At 52.8% G+C, this 6,865-nt stretch overlaps 1 non-coding gene across 1 annotated transcript; it reads right to left on the bottom strand.

Moving 5' to 3' along the window:
• Positions 1 to 414: 414 nt before the first annotated feature.
• Positions 415 to 488, bottom strand: TRNAN-GUU (transfer RNA asparagine (anticodon GUU)). Its single transcript has one exon. It is a non-coding gene; the product is annotated as a tRNA-Asn (tRNA).
• Positions 489 to 6,865: the final 6,377 nt, after the last annotated feature.

Raw genomic sequence — 6,865 nt, 5'->3', positions numbered from 1 at the left:
CCTCCAACCTTTTGGTTAACACCCGATCGCGCTAGCCAATTGCGCAACGGAGACAGTCGTGCTCCACTCTCACCACTATCACAACATATCTTCAAAGCTATCATCCCAAAGAAAAAAAGCGCCGCACCACCACCGCGTGGGCTCGAACCTCGAACCTTTCGGTTAACAGCCGATCGCGCTAGCCAATTGCGCCACGGAGACAGTCCTGCTCCACTCTCACCACCATCAGAACAAAAGCTATAAGCGCAAAGAAAAAAGCAACACACCACTCCCGAGAGGGCTCGAACCTCCAACTTTTTCGTTAACAGCCCATCGCGCTAGCCAATTACGCCACGGAGACAGTCGTGCTCCACTCTCACCACCATCAGAACATATCTTCAAAGCTATCAGCGCAAAGAAAAAAAAGCAACACACCACTCCCGGGAGGGCTCGAACCTCCAACCTTTCGGTTAACAGCCGATCGCGCTAGCCAATTGCGCCACGGAGGCTGTCGTGCTCCACTCTCACCACCGTCAGAACATTTCTTCGGAGCTATCAGCCCAAAGAAAAAAAATCGCCGCACCACCATCGGGTGGGCTCGAACCTCCAACCTTTCGGTTAAGAGCCCGTCGCGCTAGCCAATTGCGCCACGGAGACAGTCATGCTCCACTCTCACCACCGTCAGAACATTTCTTCAGAGCTATCAGCCCAAAGAAAAAAAGCACCGCACCACCACCCGGTGAGCTCGAACCTCCAACCTTTCGGTTAATAGCCCATTGCGCTAGCCAATTACGCCACGGAGACAGTCGTGCTCCACTCTCACCACCATCAGAACATATTTTCAAAGCTATCAGCGCAAAGAAAAAAAAGCAACACACCACTCCCGGGAGGGCTCGAACCTCCAACCTTTCGGTTAACAGCCGATCGCGCTAGCCAATTGCGCCACGGAGACAGTCGTGCTCCACTCCCATCACCATCAGAACATATCTTCAAAGCTATCAGCGCAAAGAAAAAAGCAACACACCACTCCCGGGAGAGGTCGAACCTCCACCCTTTCGATTAACAGCCGATTGCGCTAGCCAATTGCGCCACGGAGACAGTCCTGCTTTACTCTCACCACCGTCAGAACAATTTTTCAGAGCTATCAGCCAAAAGGAAAGAAAGCGCCGCACCACCACCGGGTGGGCTCGAACCTCCAACCTTTTGGTTAACACCCGATCGCGCTAGCCAATTGCGCAACGGAGAGAGTCGTGCTCCACTCTCACCACCAACAGAACATATCTTCAAAGCTATCAGCGCAAAGAAAAAAGCAACACACCACTCCCGGGAGGGCTTGAACCTCGAACCTTTCGGTTAACAGCCGATCGCGCTAGCCAATTGCGCCACGGAGACAGTCCTGCTCCACTCTCACCACCATCAGAACATATCTTCAAAGCTATCAGCCCAAAGAAAAAAAAGCAACACACCACTGCTGGGAGGGCTCGAACCTCCAACCTTTCAGTTACCAGCCCATCGCGCTAGCCAATTGCGCCACGGAGACAGTCGTGCTCCTCTCTCACCACCATCACAACATATCTTCAAAGCTATCAGCCCAAAGAAAAAAAAGCACCGCACCACCACCGCGTGGGCTCGAACCTCCAACCTTTCGGTTACCAGCCGATCGCGCTAGCCAATTGCGCCACGGAGACAGTCCTGTTCCGCTCTCATCACCATCAGAACATATCTTCAAAGCTATCAGCGCAAAGAAAAAAAATCATCACACCACTTCCGGGTGGGCTCGAACCTCCAACCTTTTGGTTAACAGCCCAACGTGCTAGCCAATTTCGCCACGGAGACAGTCTTGCTCCACTCTCACCACCGTCAGAACAATTCTTCAGAGCTATCAGCCCAAAGGAAAAAAGCGCCGCACCACCTCCGTGTGGGCTCGAACCTCCAACCTTTTGGTTAACAGCCGATCGCGCTAGCCAATGGCGCCACGGAGATAGTCGTGTTCCTTTCTCACCACCAGCAGAACATATCTTCAAAGCTATCAGCGCAAAGAAAAAAGCAACACACCACTCCCAGGAGCGCTTGAACCTCGAACCTTTCGGTTAACAGCCGATCGCGCTATCCAATTGCGCTGCCCATACAGTCGTGCTCCACTCTCACCACCATCAGAACAAAAGCTATAAGCGCAAAGAAAAAAGCAACACACCACTCCCGAGAGGGCTCGAACCTCCAACTTTTCCGTTAACAACCGATCGCGCTAGCCAATTGCGCCACGGAGACAGTCCTGCTCCACTCTCACCACCATCAGAACATATCTTCAAAGCTATCAGCCGAAAGAAAAAAAGCGCCGCACCACCAACGGGTGGGCTCGAACCTCCAACCTTTCGGTTAACAGCCGATCGCGCTAGCCCATTGCGCCACGGAGACAGTCCCGCTCCACTCTCACCACCACCAGAACATATGTTCAAAGCTATCAGCGCAAAGAAAAAAGCAACACACCACTTCCGGGTGGGCTCGAACCTCCAACCTTTCGGGTAACAGCCGATCGCGCTAGCCACCACCGCCACGGAGACAGTCCTGCTCCACTCTCACCACCATCACAACATATCTTCAAAGCTATCAGCCCCAAAAAGAAAGCACCGCACCACCACCGCGTGGGCTCGAACCTCCAACCTTTCGGTTAACAGCCGATAGCGCTAGCAAATTGCGCCACGGAGACAGTCCTGCTCCACTCTCACCACCATGAGAACATATCTTCAAAGCTATCAGCCCAAAGAAAAAAACCCACACACCACTCCCGGGAGGGCTCGAACCTCCAACCTTTCAGTTAACAGCCGATAGCGCTAGCCAATTGCGCCAGGAAGACAGTCTTTCTCCACTCTCACCACCGTCAGAACATTTCTTCAGAGCTATCAGCCCAAAGAAAAAAAATCGCTGCACCATCATCGGGTGGGCTCGAACCTCCAACCTTTCGGTTAAGAGCCCATCGCGCTAGCCAATTGCGCCACGGAGACAGTCCTGCTCCACTCTCACCACCATGAGAACATATCTTCAAAGCTATCAGCCCAAAGAAAAAACCCACACACCACTCCCGGGAGGGCTCGAACCTCCAACCTTTCAGTTAACAGCCGATAGCGCTAGCCAATTGCGCCACGGAGACAGTCATGCTCCACTCTCACCACCGTCAGAACATTTCTTCAGAGCTATCAGCCCAAAGAAAAAAAATCGCTGCACCATCATCGGGTGGGCTCGAACCTCCAACCTTTCGGTTAAGAGCCCATCGCGCTAGCCAATTGCGCCACGGAGACAGTCATGCTCCACTCTCACCACCGTCAGAACATTTCTTCAGAGCTATCAGCCCAAAGAAAAAAAAGCGCCGCACCACCACAGGGTGGGCTCGAACCTCCAACCTTTCGGTTAATAGCCCATCGCGCTAGCCAATTACGCCACGGAGACAGTCGTGCTCCACTCTCACCACCATCAGAACATATCTTCAAAGCTATCAGCGCAAAGAAAAAAGCAACACGCCACTCTCGGGTGGGCTCGAACCTCCAACCTTTCGGTTAACAGCCGATCGCGCTAGCCACTTCCGCCACGGAGACAGTCCTGCTCCACTCTCACCACCATCAGAACATATCTTCAAAGCTATCAGCCCAAAGAAAAAAAAGCGCCGCACCACCACCGCGTGGGCTCGAACCTCCAACCTTTCGCTTAACAGCCGATCGCGCTAGCCAATTGCGCCATGAAGAGAGTCCTGCTCCACTCTCACCACCATCAGAACATATCTTCAAAGCTATCAGCCCAAAGAAAAAAAAAGCAACACACCACTCCTGGGAGGGTTCGAACCTCCAACCTTTCGGTTAACAGCCGATCGCGCTAGCCAATGGCACCACGGAGACAGTCCTGCTCCACTCTAACCACCATCACAACATATCTTCAAAGCGATCAGCCCAAAGAAAAAAAAGCAACACACCACTCCCGCGAGGGCTCGAACATCCAACCTTTCAGTTAACAGCCGATCGCGCTAGCCAATTGCGCCACGGAGACAGTCTTTCTCCACTCTCACCACCGTCAGAACATTTCTTCAGAGCTATCAGCCCAAAGGAAAAAAAGCGCCGCACCACTACCGGGTGGGCTCTAGCCTCCAACCTTTCGGTTAATAGCCTATCGCGCTAGCCAATTACGCCACGGAGACAGTCGTGCTCCACTCTCACCACCATAAGAACATAACTTCAAAGCTATCAGCGCAAAGAAAAAAGCAACACACCACTCCCGGGAGGGCTCGAACGTCCAACCTTTCGGTTAACAGCCGATCGCGCTAGCCAATTGCGCCACGGAGACAGTCATGCTTCACTCTCACCACCGTCAGAACATTTCTTCAGAGCTATCAGCCCAAAGAAAAAAAATCGCCGCACCACCATCGGGTGGGCTCGAACCTCCAACCTTTCGGTTAAGAGCCCATGGCGCTAGCCAATTGCGCCATGGAGACAGTCATGCTCCACTCTCACCATCGTCAGAACATATCTTCAAAGCTATCAGCGCAAAGAAAAAAAAGCAACACACCACTCCCGGAAGGGCTGGAACCTCCAACCTTTCGGTTAACAGCCGATCGCGCTAGCCAATTGCGCCACGGAGACAGTCGTGCTCCACTCCACCACCATCAGAACATAGCTTCAAAGCTATCAGCGCAAAGAAAGAAGCAACACACCACTCCCGGGAGAGGTCGAACCTCCAACCTTTCGGTTAACAGCCGATCGCGCTAGCCCATTGCGCCACGGAGACAGTCCCGCTCCACTCTCACCACCACCAGAACATATGTTCAAAGCTATCAGCGCAAAGAAAAAAGCAACACACCACTTCCGGGTGGGCTCGAACCTCCAACCTTTCGGGTAACAGCCGATCGCGCTAGCCACCACCGCCACGGAGACAGTCCTGCTCCACTCTCACCACCATCACAACATATCTTCAAAGCTATCAGCCCCAAAAAGAAAGCACCGCACCACCACCGCGTGGGCTCGAACCTCCAACCTTTCGGTTAACAGCCGATAGCGCTAGCAAATTGCGCCACGGAGACAGTCCTGCTCCACTCTCACCACCATGAGAACATATCTTCAAAGCTATCAGCCCAAAGAAAAAAACCCACACACCACTCCCGGGAGGGCTCGAACCTCCAACCTTTCAGTTAACAGCCGATAGCGCTAGCCAATTGCGCCAGGAAGACAGTCTTTCTCCACTCTCACCACCGTCAGAACATTTCTTCAGAGCTATCAGCCCAAAGAAAAAAAATCGCTGCACCATCATCGGGTGGGCTCGAACCTCCAACCTTTCGGTTAAGAGCCCATCGCGCTAGCCAATTGCGCCACGGAGACAGTCGTGCTCCACACTCACTACCATCAGAACATAACTTCAAAGCTATCAGCGCAAAAAAAAAGCAACACACCACTCCCGGGAGGGCTCGAACCTCCAACCTTTCGGTTAACAGCCGATCGCGCTAGCCAATTGCGCCACGGAGACAGTCATGTTCCACTCTCACCACCGTCAGAACATTTCTTCAGAGCTATCAGCCCAAAGAAAAAAAATCGCTGCACCATCATCGGGTGGGCTCGAACCTCCAACCTTTCGGTTAAGAGCCCATCGCGCTAGCCAATTGCGCCACGGAGACAGTCATGCTCCACTCTCACCACCGTCAGAACATTTCTTCAGAGCTATCAGCCCAAAGAAAAAAAAGCGCCGCACCACCACAGGGTGGGCTCGAACCTCCAACCTTTCGGTTAAGAGCCCATCGCGCTAGCCAATTGCGCCACGGAGACAGTCGTGCTCCACACTCACTACCATCAGAACATAACTTCAAAGCTATCAGCGCAAAAAAAAAGCAACACACCACTCCCGGGAGGGCTCGAACCTCCAACCTTTCGGTTAACAGCCGATCGCGCTAGCCAATTGCGCCACGGAGACAGTCATGCTCCACTCTCACCACCGTCAGAACATTTCTTCAGAGCTATCAGCCCAAAGAAAAAAAAGCGCCGCACCACCACAGGGTGGGCTCGAACCTCCAACCTTTCGGTTAATAGCCCATCGCGCTAGCCAATTACGCCACGGAGACAGTCGTGCTCCACTCTCACCACCATCAGAACATATCTTCAAAGCTATCAGCGCAAAGAAAAAAGCAACACGCCACTCTCGGGTGGGCTCGAACCTCCAACCTTTCGGTTAACAGCCGATCGCCCTAGCCACTTCCGCCACGGAGACAGTCCTGCTCCACTCTCACCACCATCAGAACATATCTTCAAAGCTATCAGCCCAAAGAAAAAAAAGCGCCGCACCACCACCGCGTGGGCTCGAACCTCCAACCTTTCGCTTAACAGCCGATCGCGCTAGCCAATTGCGCCATGAAGACAGTCCTGCTCCACTCTCACCACCATCAGAACATATCTTCAAAGCTATCAGCCCAAAGAAAAAAAAAGCAACACACCACTCCTGGGAGGGCTCGAACCTCCAACCTTTCGGTTAACAGCCGATCGCGCTAGCCAATGGCACCACGGAGACAGTCCTGCTCCACTCTAACCACCATCAGAACATATCTTCAAAGCTATCAGCCCAAAGAAAAAAAAGCAACACACCACTCCCGCGAGGGCTCGAACATCCAACCTTTCAGTTAACAGCCGATCGCGCTAGCCAATTGCGCCACGGAGACAGTCTTTCTCCACTCTCACCACCGTCAGAACATTTCTTCAGAGCTATCAGCCCAAAGGAAAAAAAGCGCTGCACCACTACCGGGTGGGCTCTAGCCTCCAACCTTTCGGTTAATAGCCTATCGCGCTAGCCAATTACGCCACGGAGACAGTCGTGCTCCACTCTCACCACCAACAGAACATATCTTCAAAGCTATCAGCGCAAA

This window comes from Rhipicephalus microplus, unplaced genomic scaffold (genome assembly GCF_043290135.1).
Source record: "Rhipicephalus microplus isolate Deutch F79 unplaced genomic scaffold, USDA_Rmic scaffold_71, whole genome shotgun sequence".
NCBI lineage: Eukaryota > Metazoa > Arthropoda > Arachnida > Ixodida > Ixodidae > Rhipicephalus > Rhipicephalus microplus.
The sequence above is the reverse complement of the archived record's forward strand: the minus strand, read 5'-3'. Positions and strand labels throughout refer to the sequence as shown.